This window comes from Melanostigma gelatinosum (genome assembly GCF_949748355.1).
Source record: "Melanostigma gelatinosum genome assembly, chromosome: 16".
Classification (NCBI taxonomy): Eukaryota; Metazoa; Chordata; class Actinopteri; order Perciformes; family Zoarcidae; genus Melanostigma; species Melanostigma gelatinosum.
In genome coordinates, this window is record NC_136649.1 from 12,970,339 (window position 1) to 12,986,079 (window position 15,741).

Consider the following 15,741-nt stretch of genomic DNA (forward strand, 5'->3'; position numbering starts at 1 on the left):
GGACATACTTCTCTTGCTGGGGACTGCAGTAACATATCGCCGACTGGGAACTTTGTTAAACTATTTTTATTCTGAAAATAAGGAACAATTCCTACTCTGTATTACACAAAACTTGTGACTTGGGAGCACTGCTTCAATTAGTTCCACTCTTGAATGTAACCAGTCATTACACACATTTTGAATTTTCTGTCCAAATAAATGCCCTTTGTTGAGTTGAGTTGACTTCACTTAAATCTTCCAGTTTTCACCAGTGCTCCAAATTAAATATTTAATGACAGATGATGACATATACAATATTTTCTATCCCTTAACCTCTTACCTCACATTTTGTTCCCCTTTTCCCCAAACCTCTGACACAGTCATGTGCCAGAGAAACGTGTGATTTCCAGTGTGAGGGATTAGACTGTAGCCTGGTTATACATTTTCAGCTGCTCTGATTGAGTAACCATGACTCCTGCAGTCCTCTGACAGCGATGATTTGTTGATCGAATCAATCTTCTTCTGGTAGACAAACAGGATTTGAGCTGTTTGATATTCAGTATCCTTGTGTAGTCAAGATCTCCTCTCCATATGTTTCCGCAGCTCCAATTCAAGAATCTTGGTAATTTTCCTTCTGATCATTTTTTTTTATCTGGGTTCTAAATATAATGTGTATTTACACGATATTCACTTATTTCTTAATGCTTACATTTGCCTTATTTTAGTATGAGCCTGGTGCTTTACAACATATAAGCTGTAATGCTGAAAGCTTTTCCTATTGGTGGTGTTTGTGAATAGAATTACCAAAGAACACTTTGGTTATATTCATAGACAAACTGTATGGCCAGTCTTTCACGAGTAGAAAAAGCGAGAAAGTCCACAAAAGGTGGTTGGGTCTAACAAACATGAGACTTTCACCCAGAAGACGTCAGTTCATGCCGGGTGTGAAACAGAAAGTAAACGCTGAGTTTGCACTTGATATAGGAAGGTCTTCTAAGGGAGGTTGTTATTTATTTATCCTAACGTTGTTGCTGTTGTTACATTAAGATGTGATGTTACTATTGTAAGACAAATCATGATATATTTGCAAACCTTATTCAAGTAGTTCATCGCACCACTGCTTCTGTCACACTGACCTTTCATGATGTTGAATTAGCATGTCCACTCTCATGGGGGAACTACATGTAACATGGGGATCACCCATGGTGTGATGTATAATGGCCCTGCTGGAGGATCTTATTCATTTAAAATGTGTGAAACAGATTGTTTTGTTTGCTTTGTCATCCTTACAGCATCACATATTTTTGCTCAGTGCCTACTTCTGTTGGGTCATGTGTTTCGTTGATAGAGCGTTATTAATGTGTACAGATTGGTAATGTCTCCGAGAATGAACACGGCAACATTTTTGGACAAGAAACCACAACACTACCACCGCTAGTATACTTATCAAATTCAATCTGTTGAGACTTGAATTTTTTTTTCTTCTGAATTACAGTTTATAAAATACCTTGAAGCCTGGCCCCGCCCCCTTTAAAGTATTTCTCTCAATACTGCCCTGAGAACAATAGTGGAATTACATGGAGCTCAACTAGGGGCGACTGTGTCGTTCCGTCAAGATCCCAAATAAATGCACAGTCTGCCTTTTCCAATGACGCCACAAAAAATGGAATTCCATTTCAATTTCATAGCCATATCAATGGTTTTTGTATTCGTGTTCAACTACCCGGGGGTCGGGGATGAAAATAAACGTTTAGCTCCATGTCTGTATAATGCACCAGATTTCAAGTATTTATTATACGTAGTCCCTGTCAAATTAACTTGTTAAATTAAATGTAATTAAAAAAGTTGGCTGCCTGTCCCTGACATATTAAATCACTGTGACAAAAAGATGAATGCTCTTGGTTAAATTAGAATCATTTGCAGTCAGCCTTCTTATATGCATGCTGAACATAATCTCCTCAACTGCATTGACTGCACATGCAAAACAGCCTTCAATGTGACCAAGCTTTCGCTGCATTCCCATTATCTGGAATAATTTGCTGACTGGACATGCATAATACATGAGAAAATGGGTGTTATTGTAACACGCGTTTCTCAGTGGAAGTCCCCGCTGCCTTTCCATGTCGTGAAAACAGACACTTATATGCAGTAGAAGGGACATCACAGCACTGGAGGCCCATGGCCCTCGATGCAATGCCAAGGAGGAAGGAGGGAGGAAAAAGAAAGAGGACAAAAAACTCAGAAGCCCAGAGCTGCAACTCATTATTGTTGCCGTCTCTCTCTCTCTCCCTCTGTTTCCCCTGCCTCTCCCGTCCTCTCCACTGTCAGTCAGCCTCTAGCCCTTTTGCAAGCATCTTCCTCTTTCTCCCAGTGGGTTCCCACCAGCGAGTGGATCTGCCCTGGATGCTGGCAGTAAGCGCTAATTACGCCACACTCACAGCCATGGCCAAGAAGAAGATCTCTGCTCCCTTGTTTGCTAATCCACAGCTGGGCAAACAACACTTCAGTGAATACTTGCCCTAAGTTGACATCCAGCAACATACAACAGCTGATGGGAATTCTTAGACCACAACAAAGCATCTGTTGCATCTGTTGACATAATTCTACCTGATGACATGCATTCAGACAAGATATTGTCATTAGTATGTACTGTAGATACAGTATATGATTTGATTTGATGTAGCATCTTGTGTAGTATGTATAATGTGAGTGATGCAAGGCGGAAATCTAGCCAGCACATTAATGTTCACGCAGTCAATTCACATGCACAATGCATGTTTTCCACTCTGCATTTTACAGCCAAATGAGCATCCGGTTGCAGATGTCTTATGACACACACACAGCTGGTACAAAGATCTTGAATGATTTACAGTGTAATCCACTTTACTATCCTTCCTTCAGATGGTAAACTCCCCCGATCCTGTTACTATAAGCCTTCTTTCCCAACCTGAGGCGTATTGCTTGTTAGTCCCTGCCATGTGTCCAAGAAGGAACCGTTATGCCTGTGTGGTTTCTCATGAGGGTTACCATGTTGATCACATGCTTGGTCATGCTATCTCATCTCCTGCCACTAAAAGGATGAAGGTGGAGGGACAAAAAAAGTGACAGCAACAACAATGTTAGTTTGCTTTCCAGTGAACTCATGTTTGCAAAAGACGATTTGTCTCATTGTTTTTCTTTACTCAGTGCAGATTGGAATGGGAGACAAAAACAAGCCCGATTGCAACCCACACTGTGTGAACACATTGAGTCTGCCTTGGCCCATTTAATTAAAAAAGGCATTTCTGTTTCTTGAAACAATTTTGCTAAAATATGAGCTTTGATCATGGCTTCATTATGCACTTGCATAAAGTAGAACCACATATTTCCATGGCCATTAACTCCAGTTCACCCTTTGAAAAACACATTTTAGTTTTCTGTCCTATGAAAAAGGACTGCCTTAATTCTTGTGTCCACATAACAAATTTTGTCACGTAACTTAATTACATATTTAAGAAAATGGAATGGCAATCATTGAATTTTATTTTTTTCAATCTTTAAGATAAAAACATGGATTATTGCAGCTTTAACATAAACATAAAACTGCGGTGCTTGTATCCACATGTTCCTCATTTTTTGTACGTGTCAAATTTTCTGTCAGATCAGCGTCTGGAGAGCCAATGGATGGTTTGGTCATGAGGAAGTCTGCCTACAAGAGGTCATTCATTTTTCAACAGCTAAGCTTATTAACTCACTCCAACGTCATCAGGGTTTTCTGGTTGTCATGTTGACTTGCTACCCTTTTTCCAAACTCTGACCCACCGACGCCTCATTCCAAGGTCAGGCCAATTAAAAGAGCTTTGCTTAGTCCCTGCTCAGTAGCACATTTGCCATTGTGCCAGAGGAAACAAAGGTATTTAAGAGGAGCTTAACCACAATCTGCCCTGCAACAAGTTCTATTAATACTTCATGTGAATCCAAATCCAGGTTTTATGAAGGTTCTCCATTGAAAATTGACAAGATAGTGTCATTACACTCAGAATTTTATATTAATTTTGACAATCAATGAGCATAATACCACTGTAGCTCTCATGTATGATGGTTCCTGTTCCGTTGTTTCCTTTAATTATCTTGCTGTGCATGCTGTGTACACACAGCGAAGGCCGTGGGTCAACGGGTGTGACAACCAGACCTCACCATCCCTGTGACAAGTTGTGCAATCATGCCTGTGTCTGTGAGTGTGTGTGTGTGTGTGTGTGTATGAATGACATGTTCTGTATATCACTTCCCCTGGGGGGTAGCTTTTCAGGGAGATATACCACCACATTGACGGGAGTGCTGATCTGCAAACGGGGACAAGATAAATGCACGTGTCATTCACAACCACATGGGATCCCTTCTTCATATGCCAATGGACGGGAAATGAGAAACAGTCCGGTTGTGACAGTGCGTCACAGCGCAGGTTAGATAGCGGTGGGCATACTGGAATCCTTTTACAGCGCTAGCCCTTTAAAACAGTTGCTGACCTGGACTGTATAGTACAATGCAACGACTGTGGAAAATATCCGTTTGGGTCAGCTCCATCTCCTAAGTCAAGGTGATGTAAAAGAACCCGAGTCCTGTCTAAGTGAAGCCCTGCTGACTGCTGACCTTTGTGTCTTTTCCCATCTATCACGCCGAGCACTGTTTGTGTGTGTGTGTGTGTGTGTGTGTGTGTTTGTGTGTGGTGAGGGATGCTTATTTGCATGCCAGTTGGTGCATTTGGATGTGCAAGTGAGGGATTTTGAAGGATCTGTCTTTGTCATTGTGTTGCGCGAATGAGCAATCTGTCCTGCTCATATGCAGCCAAGCATATCCAGCCCTGGCCCCAGCCCTGCCTGTGGTGACAGGAAAGCAGTGGCGGTTTAAATCATTTGACATTATTCTGGCAGTGGGAAGCGCTTATGTTGAGGATATATCTCTTTGTTTTCTGCCATCTGCAGCAATAAGAGTAGCAGTATCTCTGATAGACGCCAATCCAGGTACAGACTATGAAGTGAAAAGAGCAGAGGAGAACTTATCCACAGAGCACAGAGACATCTAACAACATAAAAACATGAACACAGTGATAATTCAATTTTATAACAGGGCAGCAATAATACTGTATATCAGATGTGCTAAAGTTCACTCTGAAATATTCACTTTGTCAATCTCAGATGAGAAGGGTTGTACCACATTCTCTGTATGGCAAATTAAAATATTGAGGTAGCAGTCAGTAGCCATTTAGCCTAGCTGAGACTGAGACTGAAAACCGGGGTAAACTGTCCAAAACCGGGGTTCTGTCCAGAGATTAAAATATCAGCCGACAGTACCAGCATGTATATGTTGCCTGTAATCTATACAAAACTGAAGTTAACATGTTGCATATGGGTTGAACATGTTGTAAAAACAACTGGTCTGTTTTTACTAACTACTTCTTTTAACTTGACAGTTAATGAAGTACCTGTTGAACTCTTGATTTTCCCCTTACATTTCACTTGAGGTTTATTGACTGATCAGGGAGATGTCCGCACACTTAAAACGATGCAGTGCACATTTTATTTGAGCTTCTGGTCTAGAAGATCTTCATCACAGTATACCAAATGAAGGTTATTCGATTTAGAGAGGAAAACTAATTTGCCACACTAAATGAATGAAGTATCACATTTCTATTCTGTATCTGCTTTTTGCAACGCTTCAGTGAAGCTGTATCATGTTCACACGAAATGAAATGGTTCGAACCTATGTGTTATACCAAATGGGAATATTTTAGAAGGTTTTGCATCTTTTTTTATGGACTTTTCCCCAAAATTCAGGCTGACATGTTGGGTATCTTTGGAAACTTTGGGATAAATAAAAGAATTTTAGATTCATTTCTATGGGTTTTAAAAATGTTTGTCTGCACAACAGGATTTGAACAGAATAGGCGTGACAGAGTATAAGAGTGTATCTGTGATCCATAGATCACAGATTTCCATGTGCACTCTCATACTCTGTCACGTCTATTCTGTTCAAATCCTGTTGTGCAGACAAACGTTTGGGACTACAGATGAAAAATAGCCTTTTGGCTAAATCTGGCACATTTGCAGAAATGTTTTTATTAATGTGCACTGTCCCGTTCAAATAAACCAATAAAAGTAAATAAATCACAGCTACAGTAGCGATACCTATGCATGCAATGACGAAAATAGTAATCACAGGGATCAGCATTCCTACATAGGTTCTGCCCAGGTGCAAGTGTCACCTCAGGGGGAGATTAGTGGTGTTTCTGTCTCCCACATGGATAACAGTGGTGTATACAGCACGAGCAGCTGATAACGGAGCTCAGACACACAGTTTATCAGCACTAGGGGCGTTCCCCAATGCTCCACTTCAATGCCAGCCTTACTTGCATCTTTATAAGGCTGGCTTTGGAGGCTGACCAACTCATTTCTCCTCCTTCCTCCCTTCTTTCCATCCCCTTTCTCTCCACTTGACTTGATATCCTCCACCCTCGTCCTGCCTTTTCTTTTTCCTCCTTTTTTTCCAAACTCCTCCTCTTTCTGCTGCATGCCACGCTGTACCAATCATTCTGTCTATTGCTCTAGGCTGATTTACTACCTCTGTAGGGGAGACAAAGGTGCAGGAAATGGAGGTCAGAACTCATCGTTAGTGGCCAATGAATTCTTAATTAGGGCAACAAATGGTGCAGTGCCTCCAGTATGGCTGGAGCGCTCCCAAAGCATCAGAGATCAGAGGCCAGTCCTCTAAGCTCCACGTGTTAGCTGAATATATGCTAGACTGCGGCAAAAATGGGTAATCATTCCACTTTGTGATAGTGTCTGCCTGCTGTATACGTCACACACATGCATGCACTGATGTGTCTAATGTGACAACTGTAGGGAGTTTAAGCTCTTCAGCTCTAAAATACAGGAAAAAAATCCCCCTTGTTCTCATGTACGGTATGATTAGCTCATCTTTGTATTCTGATGGAAGGCACCCTGAGGACACCGGAGAAAGGCCCTTTATAGAGAGACTCAGCAGGGTGTAAATGTGATATTCCATGTGCTGTAATAAGGTGAGATTGCAGCTATATGACTATTCATCTGCATATAATAAGGGCACCAAGAATGCATGCATTTTAAAGTGACAAAAGACTGTTATTTTTCACTTGCCTTTATGTAATTACATGAGAAACAGCACCCTGTCTGACAAGAGATAAAGAGACAAAAGCAGCAAAGACATCATTTCCATTTCTTTTATAATGTAGGTCATGATTAGTATGAGTTTGAGCATGTTGGTGTTTTACCACACAGCAGTGTTTAATTACAATATTCATGGTCACTTTCCAGGTGCACTAAAAATTATAGTTAGAATGCCATTGTAGTGCTATATGACACGTACTACAATTTTCTGACACCCATTGGGATCAGACTACTGGGCTTCTTTTTGATCACAAAGCGCTTGGAAGAATACCTTATTGAACCTCTGACACATTACTGTGTTTAAGAGGCTGGAACCGGTTTTAAAGTTGGCGTGAAGACATTGGTATCATGTGAAACAAGGTAAACATTGATACCAATCATGTCACGCTAGCTTGTTGGGAAAGGAGCTAAATAACGCTACAAATGTAGGCGACGGAAAAACCGGACTGGCCATAATGACAGGGGTTCCTTGATCTCTCACCTCAAGATATCTGAATGAAAATGGATTCTCTGGCCACCCACAAGTTTAGCCTTTACAAACTGCACACTGTATGCTAATCCCATGCAGTTTCGGGCAAAAATCATGAAATGACAAACAGACCTTGGGCATTCAGAAGATGTATGGATTTCCTGAGGTACTTTGACAATAAGGGGGTTTCTGAGCAGTTTCCAGAACAGAGGTGCCAGCCATCCAATCGGCAAAAATGTAAATCACAGCATGAGTTTTGTTTTGGTGTTCCTCAAGGTCTTGTTGTCTTAGTGTGGTATTTTGGAAGGATTTTTGATCAATTCTCAAGTGGTAAAAATTGAGATAAGCAAGTTAGCCGTCTTACTTTTACCAAATTTTATTTTAGGGTTAAGGTTTGCAGGATTGTATACATCCCCATTGGCTTCAATTGGAAAATCTTTCCCTTTTCCGGCCTTCTCGTCCAAGGTTAACGTTAAAATCAATACTTGTCGAATTAGCAACCACACTTCTGGCTGCTTGTCTTCCCATATACTGTGAAGACAAGGCTGCTTGTACCAGTCACAATATCAATCAATTCCTTTAGCAATTACTGCCTTTCCTGGATTTTGCCACCTGTCATACATAAAAATCCTAGGTGTAAAGGGAATAATAAACCTCATAATGGTTCGTCCACAGTTGCCCTCCCTTGGCACATGTGTTATTTTGACCTGTGCCTCCTTTTCTATCTCCCTTCCATCCATCTCTCCCTTCCTCCCATCTGTCCTCTCATGCGATACATCAAACGTCCCCGGCCTGACTGTGTGCTGACAGCCAGCCCACTGACAAGCTCCCAGGCCATTCTGAGGGGAGCCGAGCCTCCCTTCATGAGGCCCTCAAAGAGACAGTGTCACAGCGAATCCAGTCTGGAGGTTGGCCAGCACAGTCTGCCTAGTTCAGAGAACACACAAGAAACACACCTTAGGAGTTATAGTTAGTGCGTCTGCACTGGGTAAAAGCAAACTATGATGACAATACAAGGGCTGTAAGAGAGAGAACAAGAGATGGAAATTATGTGAATTTAGAAAATCCACTTACTACAAGTGGATCAGTACATTTAAGCACCCTTTATACCATGCAATTGTTAGCATGACTGGTTAACTAGCTTACTACCCATTTACTGCTAATTTTAGTACAGTAAGTAAGGCGCTCATCGTATTATCCTATTAACTACATGAGCATGCTGGTTACTTCAAAACAAGCCCCTTTGCTTATCCACTGTGTCGTATTTTCCGATGTGTGGAAGACAGTCCTAGATGTTTTCCAGTCCATGAATTCCTTCCAAAATAAGAACCCATAAGTTTGGCAGTATCTCTTATGTTAATGTGGATGATTTTCTTACCAAGAGATGAGATGCACAGTTATTGCCTGAATAGTTCCTCAGCAGCTAATTTGCCTTTGCCATTTGTCATTTGTTTTCTGATATGCATTTTCACTATATCTACATATTTAAACAGGCAATCATACATACAAATTAACATATTCTAATAATTTGACTAAAATATAGATGTGTTTTTATACATGCTTTGTAAGTACTAGTAAAAGTACAAGCAAGCAAGAAATAATTATCAAGAGCTCAGACTGACATGTGTTACAAACCAGTTGGTCATAATCACAAATAATTGAAGGAAGCAGGATTGATAAGTGAGGTGAGGTATTGCTCAATCTCACTCTGAACATTGCAAGATTACCTCAATGAATCTAGCCAAAGGACAGGTTAGAATAAGAGAAGATCCCATCTTTAAGTTATTTCATCCCATACTGGCGAGAGTAGAACCGGGTGGTTGCTTCCCTTCCCTTTACTCTTTCCTATTCTAAACAGACTGCATGTCCATTTTGTATGTGTGTGTGTGTATATGTGTCTGTGAGTCACATGAGTTGCATTCCATTCTGTTATTGAGTGTTCTGCCACACTCTGACAAAGTCACAGCTGATAAATAAGTCAAGACAAGACCCCGAAGGTTGAGAGGAGCCCTGAGGAAATGACAAAGAAATAAATTCATCGCAAACAGAATTAAATCCTCCAAACGCAAACTTTTCCTTTTGTGATCTCTGGTTCTCGTTTGTCTCATTAATTGTCATTTGTTTCATTTGTCAGCATTTCAGCACCGCTATCACTGCTGCCCTTTGGCGAGAGCTTGCTCTGAAATCATCTGAACCAATCAATCTCACTTAACGTTCCTCAGAAGCTTCTTTGTGTGCTCTATGGGGAGGGGTTGTGTGCGAGTGGGAATTGGGTGGGCAGTACTGAGATGAAGTTCACCAGTTCCCACATCTCTGCTTATTTAAGAAAGATGTGGGATTGAACATGAATATGTGACAGCAAGCCACTGCTTAGAACACAGTGCTGTCCCTCTATATCAGATTCTCCCCACACACCTTTGGAAATCTGCACACAGACTCACTTGCCTACACACACAAGGACACACACACACACACACACACACACACACAGTGTCATCTTCAAATGCACCCATGGGCGGCATGGCCAACGTGACAACAGCCCTAATGAGCTCGCCTGAGTAGGTGACCCTGGTGCCTGGCGAGAGGAGTGGTGTCGCCATGGAAATGCGGAGGCAGAGGGTCTGAGTCACGGTGTCATGCAGGTGCCTTTTGAGGGGGAGTAAACACCTTGATGTTGTCGTTATGATTCATGCATGCATGCAAATGCACAATATTAACATGGTGAGCTATTGGTGTGAGTGATTACCTTGTGGGGAAAGTGTGTTTGCATTTAAACTACAATTAATTCTGCTCTCTTCCATATTACTGTACCACAACATGGCTTCAGCAATCTGAGTAAGTGGCCGTTATTCTGCGTGACAGGCCCGACCATGACACATTCATGGGTTTGAGGTGTATAATGATGACCGTGTGCTTCTCAGTCTTTCATCATCTTCAGCAACAGAGAGAGAATGAGGGAGAGACAGTGAGAATGAGCGGGTGTAAAAACGAGAGAGAGACCGAAGCGAGAGGAATGCAGAGAGCTCCGGGGTCCTTGGTTTTCTCAGTGATGATATGCTGGGTAATGAACGTTCAGACTTTATGCATCTGAAGCTCCGCATCGCCTTGGCTGTCAGTAATTTCTTCCCCGTATTGGTGAGATGAGGCCATCTATAATCTCTTTCCATCCACTCCATACCAGCTTTTGAGGCTCGCTCTTCCGACTTAAAGACTTGCATTTCATTTGTCAGCCTAATGCTGAAATTTGTAAGGAGATTAAATTCATGCTTCTCCTGGAGGTGTCATGTGGAGTTGTCAGTGGTGTCACCGGGGGAAATAAGTAAGTTTGCTGCTCGGTGTGAAAAGTAATCACTTTAAACTTGAACAAGTTAGAGCGGCTTAATGGAGGTATAGCATTCAGTGAGGCTGTGCATGTTTCTGTACCATATATTAATGATACTGTTGATTAACATCAGTTGCCTCAGAATGCATGCATTACATGGAATATTATAGATCTTCTTGTTAGTACATTTTCACACACTTAAATGATGGTTCTGCATTTTTCAAACTTATTAAATACGTATAGTTTTGGCCTCCATTTCTATTGGTTATGATAACATTGTTCTCATCAAAGTACAGTAGCTGATCTGGCAACATGGTGACATTGCTACAACAAAGTCCAACGGGACAAAAAACATTGGCCAAACAATCAGACAGGTTGTAAACAAGCTAACAGTGAAGTAATATTTATGTCATTGTCTATAATCCCTTTTAATTGCAAATGGTTAAAGTTGAATCGGTTAATGTAATGGTTTGGTCGTATAAAATATGCATTCTAAGTATTAGTTTTACTGTTTGTCACTGTTTCTTTTCCCAACTTCGCTTTGCTAACCTTGGGGTTTGTTTAAAACCTGTATAATCATCTCACTGCTGGTGTTTCTTGCCCTGTCTGACTTCTTTTTAGCAATGTCACTGGCTCGCTACATTTCTCAGTGTCTACACTGTTGGAACTGCAAATATGTATGTTGGTCAAACCTGTGGAAGTAGAGCCAAACTGTAAAGATCAAGATTAACGCTTCAAATACAAACAGACACACTGACACAAAAAGGTATAGCAGGTACATCGACACACACACACACACACACACATAGACACACACATTTACTGTAGAGGCACTTTTTTTCTTAGCTTGCAGTGGAGAGAAGCCGGAGCCTCTCATCACACATGAATAATTAAAACCGAAAGAACGCCTTTGCTTCTTTCTGCAGGGTCAGCGCACAATCAGTAGGAAAGGTTGAGAGCGAGGACACTGTTCTGAAGGGGGCAGGGAATGAAAACAAGCTGGTGCCGCGCAGCGCACAGATGAAATAGAGGTGTGGTGTTGAGATTGGGTGAAAAGGGGGAGGGGGTGGAAGATTGGGTGAGGGTTGAGAATAAGTTGAATTGGATTTAGAGCTGGCGATTTGATCTTCTAAGTTGTCCCAAATAAATGATTGACATCTCGGTTTGTGTGATTGGACCGAGAAATGGATCATGACTGTGAGGGCGTTTGAAAAGGCGTTGGATGTCTGCTGTCGTGTTTCCACTTTGTCTGTCTTTGTGCTGTCTTGGAGAAGATATGCTGTGTCAGGCTCTCAGATTACAGACCCAGAGAGACGTCTCTACGTTTGAAAGCATTAATGTTTACATGCCTCTTTACATGAAAGGAACTGTAAAGAGTGTCAGTGAAGCGTGCATGCAAATGAAAAAAAAATGGTAAAGCCAATGACAGTCAGTGTGTGCATTGTATGATTTCCAATGTTGTCACTTTTACTGCTAAGCAGCAACCAATGTGTTGGAGGCAATTAAACTCTGTATTAGCTTTGATGTTTTTTAAGTAGAAGATTGAAACATGGTACTCACTCGTCCAATGATTTATATTCTCCAGTATGAGTGCAGAGACCACTAATAATTCAACTACTGTGATGCTCTGGTCTCGTGGTTCCCAATTAGTTTGGCTTGTGAAAGCAATGAATACTTGAGACCCATCATCACCAGTTGCATACTATATGTCTCAAGTCAACTAATGAGTGATGTGTTGCCCATGTTTTATTTGAAAAAGGTAAAAGCATCCAGTTGCCTTCATTGGTAACTGTTACGACAGCCGTCCAATGTCTTTCCATTCCAGCATGATACATATGCAGTTCACTGTGTTAATAGTGGCAGATGGAGCACTCTAACTTTATACTTTTTAAACAATGTTTCACACAGAAGAAGATTGGCTTCTCATTGTTTATATTAAAAGGTATTGTATTATGCACTGAATACATTATGCTTGCTTTTATATTCGTTGTTTTTTTCAACTGTATGTTTTCACTTTTAGAGAAAAAGCTTTGAGAATGAGGACGAACTGATCTGATTGGCAAACCTGATGCTTTTTTTGGGTAAAAACTTTGGTTGGAGTGTAATTCACAAATCAAATAATGAACAGAACAGAGACACTATTACTTGCATTTTAATAGCGTCAAAGCTGCTGTTCAGTTTATGTCCTGAATATGTTTTTTTCTCACCTCAAATGTAACCAATTAAGATGATGTAGTTACCTGTTCCTTAGCTTGGACGAAACGTTGGGTTACTGCTGTAAGCTATAGCACGGCCATGCTAACAGTTGCAGCTTACATTAGAGCAGACAAACACAATGTTCAATCCATTCTTTACAATTTTGCTCCTGTATGTTAGGTTAGTTTGGAAAAGAAAGACACAATCCCTTTAACTCTTTGGATGCCAAGTATCGTTCTTACTACAGTCCCATATACACCACTTCCTGCCATGGACATGGTTGCTGAGTTATGATTGGCCAATGGCTGTGTGGAGGCAGGGGTTTGCCAACAGTCGATTCTCATGGGATAAAAGCAAAGATTAGAAAAGCTTTCATATTCTGTTATAATTATTTTATGACCCCAATAGTTTATCTTGCAACACATTACCTGGCCTCCAGGTTTGTAAATACGTCTCTAGCCAATGCACAAAAACCCTTGTTTTCACAAAACGTGTTTTTCTATTGGATTATATCAAACTCCTTGATTATACTGCGTGCACTGTAAAGATTACTTTCTAGCCCCTGAGCGAAAGATGAACTTTTGGCCTCAGTTGCAATTACTGAAATCGTCCTCCACCAACAGACAAACAGACTTTTGCATGACCTTAGATTGGTACCAGCCCATGTGTCCATTCTGCCCAGTCTAATCATCAATCTGCAGCCTGGTTCACCAGCCGCTGGCACCTGTCAGGATGAAAGACATGGATTAGAGACAGAGAGAGAGAGAATGTGAAAAGGTTGGGCACACAATACTAGCGTCACGTGTCCCGTTGCTAGGGAGGCTGTGTGTGGCTGTGTGTGTGTGTGTGTGTGTGTGTGTGTGTGTGTGTGTGTGTGTGTGTGTGTGTGTGTGTGATGTAAATCCAACACCGCTGTCAGGCCTAGCTGCAGGCACAATAGGACGATGTCCAGATTTGTGTGTGTGTGTGTGTTTTCCTCCAGGAGTCATGTGTGGCTTATATGATTGTCTGTGAAGTTTAAGATAGCTTGTGCCTCTTCTGCGACGTTGTTTTGGAAGAGACTATCACCACACATCATGCTCACCCATAGAATCAAACAGCCTGACATACACAAACGCATCCACGTGCACGCGGCTCATGCTTATCCCCTCCCCATTTCGTGTCTAAAAATAGATCTTTTTCTCAATGATCTCTCTGCTTCTCAAAGCAGCAGGCTGTAAGACAGGCTTGTGCATGCCCGGGTTAATACAGCCCTTCCTCTGAAGAGCTCTCTCTTTCTCATAACCCCCCCCCCCCCTGCCCCACACCTCCATCCTCACACATACACACACACACCCATTCAGGGTGCAGATGGCAGCTAGTGTGTGTGAGACAAGAGACCCTTTGCGCTCAGTTGGTTAACAGGGAATCGGGCTCATTGGCATGCAGGCAGCGCCTCTCCTCCAGTCCAGGAGAGTACGCTTCACTGTGGAGCAAGCAGCTCACAAGCTATGATGACCATATGTTCAGTACACCCTGACGTCTTTCAGCCCTCGCTGCCCTTGGAGGAGATAATATTAGGCTTACGATTAACGCACTACAATCGAGTGTCACAGTCCAGTTGAGTGGTGATGTGCAGTCAAAACGGAGAAAGTGAGCTAGCTCCTGTGCTAATGGGCTTGTGAAATATGATATCCAAGTAAAATGCTACTTTCAGCTGCTTCATAATGTAGATATTTGTGCTTGTGCATTGAATTTAGTTTTTCAACCAATTATTCCGTATTAGGTGTTCGCTCTGCTTCCCATTCATTTAAGGTACATGTCCAGCCATCCCATCCAAACTTCCTTCATGTGTCCATTCAGGCATCCACACAGCGAGTTAGCAAGAACATGAATCAGAATCAGAATCAGAATCAGAATCAGGGTTATGAGGTTATTAAATCAAAATTAGAACAACAATATCGTAAAGGATAAGGCTGGTGACGTTTCTTTTTTACAAGTATCAATCAACAACCACATTATCATGAAAGAAACTGTAAATTTACATCACATCTTAGTAAAATGTATTGATTGTTGGTTTTGTTCATAAAAAAGCATAAAATAAGACCATCCTTGTACTTGTTACATCATCAAGCAGACAGTTGGTTCTGATCAAATCATTCCACATTTATTCATTGTCGGACAGGGACAGCTGCATAAATTCAAGTAGGTAATGTCCTCATTACGGGCTAGAACATTGCACTGAGCTAGTAAATGCTGCAGGTAAAGAGAAGGTCATTGTTGTGTGATTCCAGTCTGTTGTAGTCTAACAAGCAGACAGGATCATCCAGTGGGATTAGTACAGCCCTGCAATCTCTTAAATATGTGCAGTGTGATCATGAGTGCTTCAGAGGTTGATTAAAGGTACCAATCTGCAATTGTAATAGAAATGTACTGTAGGAGGCTTTCCTGTATAAATACTGGAGACAGAAGTTTGTTGTTTTCTCCATTTTTACCTCAACATGTAAATTCTCTTCAGTTAAACATTGTCTTTTGTCCCCATTGTGTTGTGACTTATGAGCTGTGTCGAAACAAAGCACATAAAACACAAACCCTTGCTTACACTCACTGCCCAA